Raw genomic sequence first — 13,681 nt, forward strand, 5'->3', positions numbered from 1 at the left:
GCGAACCCAGCTATGCCTGTCACCTCCGCACCTAGGGATGTACCCCGTGGCTGCTGGGGGGGTGGTGGGGGGTGTACGGAAAGCAAATGCCTGTCCCGCGTGACTTTCCGGGGGGACCCAGCCGCAGGTGACAATAGCCAACTGCTCCTGGCTTTGGGGCTCACGCCGCCTTTCAGGGTTGGCTGCCGTAGCCAGGCGTACATATGTTCTTGTGCGAAACGTATATAAACAGGCGTGTGTGTGTACCAGAGAGAGAGATATATATGGGATTTGATTTATATATAATAGCACGTATAAAGCTTTTCAAGGTGGCTGCAATGTAAGAAGTAATGACTTTATTACCCCTGAAAGGTTCTGTGGTTCACAGTTAACAGTCCTCTGAATTACAATTCATTACGCAGTTGTGCGCTCTCTGAAGCCAACCTGCATCAGAATACCTATCTGTGGTTATTCCCAATAAATAACAGGCAACATTTCATTGATTTTCTTTAAAAAATCATAGCAAATTAAGCACTTATTTACAACTAAACCTGTTTTATTATCGTACCCGTGTTTGAGATTCCAGAGGTGACTTCCCAGACCTCATCTTAAAACCTACAGTCAGGAGCTAATTTTACAGATGCTTTCATGAATGGCAGCGAGGATGTTCCTACCATTAGCATGCCCTTAATTCCAGCACCGTAAAATGCCTCGAATTAAATGGAAACTCGCTGCCTTAAAAACAATATTTCATCCTGGCTGGATAATTATTAATATTGGTATTTGATCGCAATAGTGCTGTGCTCTCCCCGGCCCCCCCTCCCCCCAGCGCTTCGCATTGTCATGTGATTGGAGGGAGATAACAAACCTCAAGAAAGAAAAGGAGTCAGAAGACATTTTTAACACGGCATAACCGCAGATTAATAATGCAGGTGGGTTTGTATTTTACTGTATTTTTAGGGGAAGGGAACGAGGCTGTTTAACGAGCAGTCGTGGACACAAAGTAACTGTATTTACAATCCTTGATGTGGCTTTCCGTGGGTAATAAATTATGACAATATTAAAATTATTTTCTGGCAGCCCAGTTAACTACGCTGGGGACCGTAAAGCCCTTACTGATTCCATTTATGCCTTGTAATTACGGTCCACGGGCTCTCTCTAAACCCTTTGGTGTATATTGTGTGTAAACTTTTAGCTAATAGACCTTTTTTGAATGGAGGGACTTTTCTCGGTACTTCCTGCAGTATATATTCTGTCTCTGATCTCTGTATTTAATGGCCAAGTCCTGGTTTATGCTTTATAATGTGTTGACAAGTTTTCTAACAGACTTTCTGAAATAATGCACATATATTCACGTCGGTTAGAAACTCCACAGTATTTTTAGAGTCGAGTAGATCTATATCCTAATGCACTGAGAGGGAGTGTAAATCATAGAGGATTTCATAGCCCTTTCAGTAGTTTTCTGTATGAAGTATGAGCAGCGTGGCCTCCAGACGTAACCTTTTAGAAAAAAAGACAGTGCTTTTATTTTATGGTGTAAAGTGCTTTTAGCTTCAGGGCTCTGAACGTGAATGTGGTCAACAAACAGCTCTTGCGAGGGAGTTTGCTACAGCCTCAGCCCCAGCGCCGGGGCGCTGCCTTCTTGATGGGGAGGGTTACGGGGCCACCTCCGACCGCAGGACCGGGCTAACCCACCCCCCCACACCACACACACCCCTACACCCCCCCACACCCCCCCGAGACACGTTAACCCCAGAAACGCCGCCCCGTTGCAGCCCGCCCCGAGGCGCCCGCTCCGCGCTGGGGGGGGGGGGGAGGTCCGCGCCCCGCCGCCCCCGAACCTCGCCGGTCTGAGCGCCGCTCCCCGCCCGGTCCGTCCCCCCGTCGTCGTCTCCCCCGCAAGCGGCCGGGTGCACGCCTCGGCCCGGACACCCCGGGGAAAGGGGGGGGTTGGACGGCCTCCAGAGCTGGCGATGGCGGGGTCAGCCCCCCAGGAACCGTTCCCGGCTTGTCCCGGGGGGGTGAGAGGCCTCCGAGCTCGCCCCGGCGCTGGTGGCAAAAGCAGGGCCAGGGAGCACAGCCAGGGGTGAGAGCACTTCAGAAGAGCCGTGGGAGCAAGGGCAACGCACCCCGCCGTTGCCCCACTGCACCCCATGCCCTCCTCCTCCTGTGTCATCCCCTCTACTCCCTGCTTCCAGCGCAGCCGCCACCACAGCACCTCTCCGACACACAGAGCATCTTTAGCCCTCTCTGTACCTATTACACAGTGGTGTCACTCTGCTCAGTTATACTAATGAACCTAGTGAACGTGGCGGGTAAAAACAGTTAGAAATGCTCAAACACTGACTGCTAACACCTAGAAATGCTGGTAGATTAGAAGGGCAGGTGAAAACAAACCCAGGCCAGCGCTGCAGATGACCCAATGATTAGGCTCTGAGGATTCAGGCAAACTTGTGTGTTACCTTCTGCTCCTCCACAACCTTTCTTCGCCCAAGCCACGGAGGATGCCCCGCAATCCTGCTGCAGCGATTTGAGTTGCTGTCACCCCCAGCCATCTTATCAGCTGCTCTTTGGCTACGGACTCTCAGCCCCAGAGCAAAGTCAGGCGGAGGGAATGTGGCCCCACATCTCCGCTGCGCGCGGGCAAACTCCGAGGTACACGCTGAAACCAGGGCCATGGTGGTTTTCAGGCTGCCTACAAGGGGAGACGAACCTCGGAGAAGGGTCTGCCTCATTAGCTGAGCGGCCGTCCCACCTCAATCTGTCCTATGCGAACCAGAGCTCCGAGACACCAGCTAATGCCCTGGAGCAGCTGAGGGCAGAGGTGGGCACCCGTCCCACTCTGCCGTCCCGGGGCAGGGGCAGTAACCTGCAGCAGCAGGGCAGAGTGCCCGGGTGAGAACATTTACCCTATAAAAATTAGTTTAGCGTTTAAATCTGCCAAAATGCATCTGTCCCTCTTCTCATGCCTCAGCTCTCTCTCTGAAAAATAGTGTGATCCTCCCTCCATTCAAGCATGTGAGATGCTCAGAGGTTGCTGTAGGAAGGGACATAAAACTGCCTAAAATTGAGAAGTGTGGCCTTCGTCCGTCTCATAGGCGGGCAACGCAGTCCTCCCGCACAGGATCAGGACCCAAAGGTGCAAAGGAGCGTGACACAGTTCATACCACGTACTGCTGTCCTTGCCTATCTGCTAATTTAGTGACAGACTTGGCAGTGGGTGAGTTCAGCAACTTTGGTGGGCAAATGTTCCTGCTTCAAAGCTCCAACTGTCACTCATTCAGAGCAGGAATCTCACTTGCCAACTCGGTACAGAACATTAGGACCAAATACAAATTCCAAAATTCTGCCAGTTCTCCGGAGCTGGGCTGCATTATATAACGGCAGATCGCACGGGGTGCTTTCCGACACCGTCTTGATAGTCTCAATCAGGCAGAGGCAACGTGGGTGGAACTCTTATCATACCAGGCTGACTCCCCGTGAATGAGCAGAGGACTTGCACGTTCTAGAAATAGTATGTGCATTAGTATTCCCGCCCGAGAAACTTGGGCACGCTGCTTTTCCTTTTCTCTCTTTTTTTTTCCCCCTTCCCTTTTTTAATAAAAGGCTCAAAATAAACTCCGATTCTGCAAGCGCTTACTAGCAAGCGCAGGGCGCACAGCAGCGAGTCCGTGCAGGATCACAAACATCTGAGCGCCAGGTGACAGAAAGATTTCGTTACCGGCTTGCCCTAGGCAGGACTCAGAATAAAACCCTGAACTCGGGGAGACTTTTTCCATGGGTTTCAGCAAGGTCTGGGATTTCAGCCTGCCTCTGCTTGCACAGCATCCAGCACGATGGAGCCCTGAACCTTGACTGGACTTTCTGGGGATGACTATAAAATAAATGGCACAGAGCGCTCAGGAAACAGACTTTCAAATGGCAAAAACCCTCCTTTGAAGCATACAAACAGTTTTGCTTGTGCATGGGCAGGCAGAGGAAGGCACTAGTAAATGCCCATAAAATCTCATTTTTAATCAAATGTTTGATTTCAGCCAAACTGGTTTTAGTTTGTACTGCTCTAGTACTTACTTAGCTATTTGTCATTTTGTATGTTTAATTTTTATCTATCTTTTTATAAGTAAACATGTAACGTGCCCCTGACAGTTTCTGTCCTAGGTTTCAAGCCAACATGATTTAAACTATGTGCATTTAAAACCTCCCAGAACTTGACCTATAATGCAAATCCATACAGTCTTAATTATAGCAGCACACCAGCAGCCACCGCACGAGTGAAATAGTTGAGCTTTCGTTACTAAAGAGGCACAGTAGTTAAGGTCTGTCAGTGCTCCTGTTACAATCCCCATCTTGAAGAGGTTATAACTTGGGCTGTGTAAATTTGATTGAGCTGAAACTTGGGACTCAAACTGTCAGTCCATATAGGGAATTATCTTATGAATAATTGGCTAACCCATTGCTTGATTCACAGACCTTTATAAAACGATTTTTAATGGGTTTAAATGTTTTTTTCTTTTACTGACATCTAGGGTATGAATTTGGTACTTCTAGCTCTTCTGAAGCTCCATACTGAACAGCATATATAGAGGTACCCAAGTTAAAGCTACAGCTGCCCAAAAGAGTTCACGGGGCATACGCGCCACACCCACCTATGTGTACCCATACACTGATAAGAGACCATGAACAAGAAATGGCACTTAGATCTATCTCAAAAGAGAGCGCTAAACGTGTAAGATAAAGAGAACATAAATGCCTCAAACAGGAGGGAGCTAAAGCTCATAAAATGTGTCTGCTTTGCACATCAGCTGCATCGCGATACGCTGCCAGTCACACATCTCTCAGGCCCCTTTATGCCAACCACCGTGCTGGGAAGGGAAGGCGCTCACTGAACCCACAATCCAAAATACAGCTCTGGCACGTTACAGTACAGTGTATAGGTCAACTCGATTACCTATAGATGCAGCGAGGATAGCTAGGGACAGGAAAACATCTTGCAGAGCGTTGGTCATTTTGTTATCTTTGCTAACAGTTTCTTGGAATCTTTTCATCTTCTTGGGCTTTACCTTCCCCCCCAAAATGTGTGGAAGTGAGTCCCATGTGTGCGTTGGCATCACTTTGAAAGGGATGAGCCGTTCGACTTTGAACATTGAGCGTAAGCCTAGATATCACTCTGTGTTACAAACGATTTTACTGAGAATTGCTCTCCCTAACACTTTTCACTAGTTTTAAACTTCTCAGAGGTGGTTTTTATCACCTCAAATCACACTAAGCCCAAGCGTACATGGTTGGTTAAGATGCGAACTTGGAATTTTCCTTGACCCTAACAGAAAACGATTACAAGCCCAGGCCATGAAGAAACAGATTGCTCTCAGAGAGCCAGACCCCACAAAGTTTCCAGGCCCACCTCACCAAACAGTTACAGAGCAGGGACACCATGCTGCACGCCTGAACTCATGAGCAGCATCTCCATTGGTTTCAGGAAGAGTTTTGACCAAGCCAGGCTGCAGCATCGGGCTCTCTCGCTGCAGGTTTATTGTGTGCAAGTCATTCTGAAACAAAGCACTGTGAGAAGCCAGACTCTCCTGAGCAAGATGTTCCACACATCCCCTGCATTCATCAGGGCTACTCTATTTGGCCTCACGGAAACTGATGATGGCACAAGCTCAGAGAAGTTGGTCCTTTTGAGTCACTGCTGAGATCCCAAGTCATTTACCTAAGCAGGTCACTATCTTCATGCCTATGAGCACTAGGAAGACAGGTCATTGACACAAACATCTTTTTTGATTCGTTTTCTGATTTTAGCTGCTAAGTTGGGGGAGATGCCCGGCTAGCACAAGGTAAAGAACTACAGCCAATTCAGGCCACGGGGAGATAGCACCCACCAGCACGGAGGCAGCTGAACTCAGAAGTGATGAGCAAGCTGCACGGATAGGAAAGGCTAAGCCAGGCTCCCAGCCCTACAGGGGCAAACTCTTGGTTCCAGGTTCAAACCAGGAACAAACAGCCTGTAACGCGAGGTTTAAACTAGCAGCATGTCCAAAAACGGCACACAGTCACGCTTCATCTCCAAAGTATCTGTTCATCAGCAAAGAAGGGCAGGAGAGCTGGACAGACTTGGTCTGATCCTGACCAGATATGTGGGGCACCTACTGATCTTTTAGCACAGCCGTTGTTTATGAACAAGATCGTCTCGGGATCGTAAGGAGAAGCTTTTCACACTTCTGTGCAGGATTAGATCCAGGGGGCTCAAACTCTCCTGTCTTGGTTTCGGGACAGAAAAAAGAAAATTAACTCTATCCCAGCCAAAACCAGAACATCTCCCTATGAGGAAATCTGGAAATCCCCACTCTAGATGTGGCAGGCAGGAAAAGGAGGAATTGCAAACATCTTGTCTTGAAAATAAACCCAACTATACCTCAAATCAATTTAAAAAAAGGTACAATAACAAAAATAATTCATTAATCTGAGAAACCAAATATCAGCCATCAAAAAGAAGTTATTTCCATTGAGAAATTAGTTTTGCTACACAAGATGAGGAAAGATTTCGTTGTTTTCTTGTATGCTACTAAACACAGTCCCTCCTTCCTCCTAGCACACTTGGCGTGAGGGACAATAGAGAAGGACAGTGCAATATAAAAGGATTTTCCTCCTCTAACCCTGCTCGATATATCCCCTACCAGAGGAATCTACTTGGCCTTGGGTACTGCAAAATTCTTAAGCACATATTTATCTTTGGGCACATCAGCTGTACTTACACGCTTAAAGTAAGCATGTACTCAAGCATGCTGTTAGATTGGCGCCTTAACATCTTTTGTAAACAACTATTACATTGCTTTTTAGAGTTTCAACTTTTAGTCACTTAGAATGCACTGAACTGAAATTTAACATACACAATCATCATTCTCTATATTTGTTTTATATTACTATTTCAGGTGACATTTAGGTTTAGCTTTCAGCTTTAGCAAAGAAGAAATGCACGTGCTTTGCAGAACATGACATAGTTTGTGTGAGGATCCAGATGAAAAAGAATTAATTGTTGAGATAGCAGAGATCTGTTTCTGCATTTAAAAATAAGGACAGCTTTACTGTGGATTTTCTTCTTTGCCATATTTATTCCGTGCAAAATTTCAGCTTAATTGTTAGAATGCTTACAATAGTATTTTAATGCAACTCTCTGTAGTCAGAATATATTATTACATAGCCCAAAGCTGCACAGAAAGATGCAGTGCTGAGAGGTAGCGGGAGTGGTGGTGAATAACCTGTGATAAGAGCCCACTTCTTTGAGCAGTTTGGATAGTTTTGCCACCATTTGTTATTGTCAGCACATCTAATTTTTACGGTACAGTATGAATTCTGACTGCAGTGAAAAGAATGCCTTCTACCACCAGTATGAATAAGATTTCACTCAATTAAAATAACATGCAAGTATATTGTATAGTATTACATAGAAAGCTGATGTGCATTAAGTATGAATGCTGGGGTTGGGGGGAGTTATTGTACTAATGCTATTGTTCAGTGAGCAACTATTCCCCAGCATTTAAAAAAAAAAAAAAGCAAGGAAAATTAAATACAGAAATCAGAAATACGTCCAATGTTTGATATTACCATGCTGAAATTAACATATTCACAATTTAGACTTTAATTTGCCCTATCGTATTAAGTTTCACAGCATCTGAGTGCCGAGAGACAAATAGATATAAACACGTGCAGAGAGATCCATAGACTATCTATGCTGAAGTCCCCCACCCTCAGACATTATGGTGATAGGCGCTATAGATAAACGCAGGGTAAATAACAGGCCATATCATAGCACCGGTCTTTAAGTGCTATTCCCCACCGGCAGCAGGAAGAAGTTTGGTCTAGACGTGGCTGGAGCGATGTGGTCCACTGCGATCCCCTCCTCCTGAACAGCTCCGAAGGGCTCCTCAGCACAGGGCAGAGGTGAGCTACAGACCTCCTGGCACCCTGGTTCATGCTACCCAGAACTGAAGGTATCTGAACGCATAGGGATGTATGGGGACACAGCCACGGCAGTTCCTACGAGGAAGGCCAAAAGCACCTCGGAGCTGAGGTGTATCTTAGACAGCCGTTGTACTTAGAGCCAATAAAAATGAAACTATTCTCTATTGAGACCTAATTAGCTTTTATATTCAAAGCCATACTGCACATTTGTACATTGCTTATGAGTGGGACTAAAAAATATATGTACCATGACACTATACTTTTAAAGCGTCTATTGAATGCTTTTCCCATTCTCCAAGGATTGCCTCCTCCTTAGATGTATACATTCAGCGAATATGACGAGGCTAATTATTTTTCCCTGAAATGATCAGTGCTTGTCTCTAGCAGTTTGCACAGAAGCACGGACCTCGCATCTTCAGCCTCGGAACTTTAAAAAAAAACAAACCACCCTACAACTGCCTTCAAATCCTAAGACAAAAAACTGTTTGGCAAACACATTTCCTGCCACGGGCTTTACCCGGCTTACTCTTCTATCAGAGCCCCTGTGCACGTATGAGCCTCTTTGCCATTTTTTTAGAGGGGGTTATATATTTTTCTGTTACCTTTCCTGCCTGTAAAGCAATCACGGAGAACGGCAGGAGGCACCATAAATATGCAAATTGCCGCCAGATAACTGGTTTCGCTGGTTCCGCCTTGGGAAGCGGCATCGCCGCCGCGGGGGGGGGAATCCGCGGGGCCCGGCCGCCCCTCTCCGCGGCCGAGCCCCCCCGGCTCCGCGCCCGCCGCCGCCCCCCTCCGCGGCTCAGCCTCCGCGGGGCCCCCGGAGCGGGGCTCGGCAAAGGGCACCGCAGCCAGGAAAGCGCTCTTTTGATTCCCACGAATTCTCTAACTCGTGCCTGCGTCCACGCTCGCTCACACGGCCTTTTTGTGCGCGTCTGTGGGCTTTTCTACTTCTTTCTTTCGCAAGGGGTGTTTGAGTCCTCCTCGTTTGCCCTGAGGAGCACGGGTAGTTTGATACCGCCTCTCCCTAATTACAAGGTCAAGATTTTCGTGCCTCCATCGGCTCACCTGAGAGGTGCTCCTGGGCGCAGGGTGGGGAGAGGACTGGCTCATCCCTGCGCGGTGTCGCAGACCTACTCAGGAAAATCTGGGGACGCTTCTGTATGGATCCGTAGTCTGAAACACATGCTAAGGCCCTCTCTTTTCTAACTCTGCATTTGAGGGATTAAAAGGAACCGCTGGTTTCCAAATTAAAACAAAAGCGTAATTCACAGGTAAACATTTGCAAAAGTACGTGAGACCATTTTAAAAATCACAAAGACAAACGGTGATCTCGTGTGGATTCTGGGTTTGCTCTGCTGGTAAATTCAAAGCAGCATTGCTTATTCCACCAACATTTTGCAGGGCATTCGTCAAAACCATGGTCTGAGCATTTGGGTGTTTAAAAAAAAAAAACACACCAAGGTAAACAATACAGCGAATTTGTAAGTGTTCAGACGTGCAGTAACTTTAACACAAATATTCCTATCAGTATGGTGGTGGCCCCATATAACACAATAAGATACAAATCAGATCTGTGACGGTCTATTGAATACGTAATATGCATTTTTAAAATTGCCTGGAATCGTATTCATACGGTAAAATCTAATGGTTCAGGTGGAGCTTTTACTCTTGATCAAATAATAAAAATTGTTAGAGACCACTCTGTCATCTCATTGCTCACCAGCCTCCAACGAGGACTGTTTTACGTTCCCGTTTAAATAGGACAGGAGAGCAAGAAGGAAAACATAAACCACAGAAGAGTTACTACAGGCATGAACTTTTAAGCCAGAAAAGCAAGAGAGCTGAGAAAGCAAGCAGGCGAATTGTCTTCACTTCGCACCCATTGAGGTTTCCTACAGCTGAAGCTTCTGGACGGCAGATCACGTTAGGGCAGGGTTGCACTCACCAAGCCCCAGGGGCTGACTCGGGCAAGGTGTCGCCGTTCTGCCTCCAAAATACCTTCCTTCTGTGGATTGAGGTCTGCCAGGGAAGGGGACTAGTGTGGACAGACAGACAGAGGCTGTGGACAGATGAGACTCCCTGTGGGACGGAGGGGGCGGCGATGGCCTTGTCCGCGGAGAAGGAATCTGAAGTGCAGACTAGCAATAGTAATGGTGATTACTATTAAAGTGCAGAGCTTTTCATTACTGAAAACTTCAAATAACTCTCCTCAACTATATTTGAGATGGGTTTTTTTTCATGTTAACTCCAGGCTTGATTGCTGGAAAAGGTTGACTGCTAGAAAAGGAAAACCAGTGCAGTGCACAGCAGTAGGGAATCGAAGCCCTTCTTTACCAGAACCCCTACCATATACGTACTGTCACTCACCTTCCAGACACTCAGTACAACCATTCAATCTATTGAATCAAGAGACTGTTTGATCTTATCTGCATCTGTGAGCTGACTGTCAACCTGCTTAGGCTGCATATTAAATCATCTATAGTAGCTGTATCAAGCTGGGATGATCTGTTAATTCTAAATTTATTAACCCTTAGAGTGCAGTCATCATGTTTAATCTAGTGTAGCCAGCATTTATTTTACAAGACTAAATCCTTCTTTAAGGTATAGCTGTGCTGTAGGTTAAAGAATCAGTAATGTGGAAGAGATGGTAACTGGGAAGAGCTCACTTTGATCTCTGAACGCCAGCTGACAGCATCACTGCTCCAAACACGTATGTGTGTGCTTGCGTCACGCTCCTGTGTCCAGTGTGTGGGGTGTGTACACATGTGTAAGCACCTAGTAACGTTTCCTCACAGAGTTTTGCCCGAGACGAGAAAGAAAAAGAGAGGCCTTGAACAATGCCGGAGCCCTGTGCCTCCACAAGGACTTAAAATCAAAAATCCAAGTGACAGCACACCACCGCAACGCAAGTCGAGGGTGGTTGCAGGTGGAGTCCTGTGAGGACCCACCAACAAACCTCTCCTCCAAGTCGGCTCCCACTTCTTGGTCCGTAACTGCCATCCAAATCAATTCACAAACATCCTCAGACCGCTGAGGACCACGGCCGCTGCAGGACTCGCAAGAAGTCGAGGGCTGCTATCCGCGTACATACAAACATACCCCCATACAGACGGATATACGAATACAAATAATTTTATACAGACACATATGTATGCATCAATACGTTAATCTGTTCGTTACACACACACATCTCTCCCTGCCCCTCTCTCCTGTTATCTATTATCCTTGCACATTACCGATGGTATCAACATATTCACAGCTTTTATTTCAGTCGCAAACTGCTAGGCATGCTTCCTTTTTTGGTAATCACGTGCCCGGTATCTCTCTAATGTAGCCTAATAACAATTTTAGCATTCAGATGAAGCGATTTCATTCTGTGACTGCCTTTTCTATTAGATTTGATTCTGAGAAGCCCCAGTGGGTGCCTCCGAGGCAGAGATCTATCTGTGAGGCTGCAACCGATTCAATAGCAGCCTGAGCTAACCTTGACCTTTCCCTAGACCCTGCTCCATCTGGTGCCAGCCTGGTCCCCCCCTTCTCCTCCTCCTTGCTTCACAGCATTGATCAAGGCGGAATCGAGCGTCTCTCTCCCTCCAAGGGCTGGGCAGTTGCGGAAAGGACAGCACATTTCAATATATGGAAATGATTGAGCCTCTTATGCAATCATAAATCTACATAGAGCCTCGTGATTTGATATTTCATTCACCTCCAAAGATTCTCCCCCTCCCTCCCCCCAGCAGGGATTTAGAAACTACAAGACAACGGCTTTCCCCAACACCTGGAAATTATAAAGCTTACTGTTTATTGGGAATGAACGCCTAGTGATTCCATCTGATTTACTTTGCCTTTTATTTATTTATTTGCAGCTCACTCAGTTGTTTTCCCTGCGTACTCAGGTTTTTTTTTTTTTTTTTTTTTTTTACGGTGGGTTTCCCCTCCTGCCCCATTTCAGCGGTGGCAGCGGCCCCGGTAGAGAATGTTTTGACGCTGCTGTTGTTTCAGCCCCCGCGTTCGTGCCGCCGAAGGAAGGCGCAGGGCGGGCTCAGCTCAGCGGCTCGCAGCGCACCCGAGCCCCGCCAGCCCCTCGGTAGCGGCTCCAGCCGGCCCGAGCCCCGCCGGGCCGCCCCGCTCCGCACCGGGCGGGGGCCGGGGCCGCTCGGGCGCGTTGCAATAGCTGGAAACGAGCAGAGACTCCTGCAATAAATCAGCGCTCGCCACTTTGTCATCTTCCTAGTTCTGCTTCATTTTCTTCTCCTCTTCCCCGCGCTGGCGCTCGGCTCCCCGCTCCCCCAGCCCCTCGAAGTGGAAGCACCCCCCGCCCCCGACCAAGCACAACCGGCTGCGGCTTTGCCCGGCTGCCCGGGGCGCTGCGGCGCAGCCCCCTCGGAGGAGCCGCCGGGCCCCCCGCCAACTTCGCCTCTCGGCGGCGGCTGCGAGGCTTTGCCTGCCGGGGGGGGGGGGGGGGGGGGGGGAAGGAACGGCGGGGCCCCCCTCTGGTCCCAGCCCTGCCGGGGCGGCCGCCGCCGACCTGCGGCGCTCAGCTCCCCGCTACCGAGATGATTATTTTTGACTCCGGGGGGTGCTTACGGAGCCGGCCCCCGGCGGGCTGCGGGGCCGGAGGGGCGAGGCGCCCCCAGCCCACCTGCGCACGGGAGCGCTCCGGGCTCCCCCCTCCCCGCTCCCTCCCTGCGGAGCAGGGAGCTGGAGCAGAAGTAATGCTGCCGAGGTATTCCTGTTCGCTCCTAGGGTGTGAGTTACATTTTTAATAACAGCCAGCGTGGATTTTATCGTTGAGAGATAGACTCCGTGCGTTAATATCCTTGCGTGCTCCTTCACTGCCAGGACATTTACGTACGTGTAACAAGCAATAATTTTATTTTTCTTCCTAAGAATACTGACAGAACCACATTTTTTTCATCACATACCAGCCTTGAGATTATATAACACATTATGTAAAATTATAATTACAAGATAATATATGCAGATTCTAATTATTATATAGTTTCCTGCATATCTATAGCTAGGCACACAGCACATATGTTAAGAGTCGGTTCTGCAATATTTGCATAGCCAACACGGTGTAGAAAAGGAGTGGATAGATATTTGACAGTACATATGTATAAGAGAGAGATACTGCTTAATAGGAAAAGGTATCTGGAAATATATTTCTCTCTGTTTTGAGGAATTTGTTTTGCTTTATCTCCACGGGTAGTAAAAAATAATAGGAAGAAACTGTGAATTACATTGAAAAAATAGATATATTCAATTTGTCAGTTTAATATTACACTTCCTTTCTGCCATGCTACAAAGATTTAGAACATTTCCAAAACTTTCAGCTCTAATCTGTGTCTCGGGTTTGTTTGGAGGACCTGCCACCACATGCCAGCTAAAAATGAGTGTCAATTAATAATAAAACCCACTCTTTCTTATTTCTACACTCATATAATTTAACAGGTTTTGATAAAACCACGGATGCAATGGTGAGAATTTTCCAACGCGTGCAGTATTAACAGCTTTCATTCTAAAGAACCAAAACTTCCCGAAATAGAACTGCTGAATATTTCTTCGCTTTTCCCAGTGGCCATCTACACCTATTATTATACACTTAAAATATAAAGAACACTCAGCTCCTTAAAAAGCGTGGTTTGTTCTACCAGGAACATAGCTGGTGGAAACAATCTCAAATCTAGGCGGTTAAAGTAAGTACGCTGTATTATTTGCGGCCTCCAAAATTAGAAAT

At 47.3% G+C, this 13,681-nt stretch overlaps 1 protein-coding gene across 2 annotated transcripts in view; it reads right to left on the minus strand.

Annotated features, from left to right (window-relative positions):
* BCL11A (BCL11 transcription factor A) overlaps window positions 1-13,681 on the minus strand; it is a 152,278-nt gene that overhangs the window by 75,662 nt on the left and 62,935 nt on the right. Inside the window, exon 4 of one of the 2 annotated variants that reach the window (XR_007766168.1) lies at window positions 1,427-1,479. The exons of the other annotated variant lie outside the window; for it this stretch is intronic. The gene's annotated coding sequence lies outside the window, so the exon portion shown is untranslated. Of the gene's footprint in view, window positions 1-1,426; window positions 1,480-13,681 lie in introns of those variants that run through there. 2 annotated transcript variants of the gene reach the window in all.

The sequence above is a fragment of the Gymnogyps californianus genome, chromosome 3 (assembly GCF_018139145.2).
Source record: "Gymnogyps californianus isolate 813 chromosome 3, ASM1813914v2, whole genome shotgun sequence".
Classification (NCBI taxonomy): Eukaryota; Metazoa; Chordata; class Aves; order Accipitriformes; family Cathartidae; genus Gymnogyps; species Gymnogyps californianus.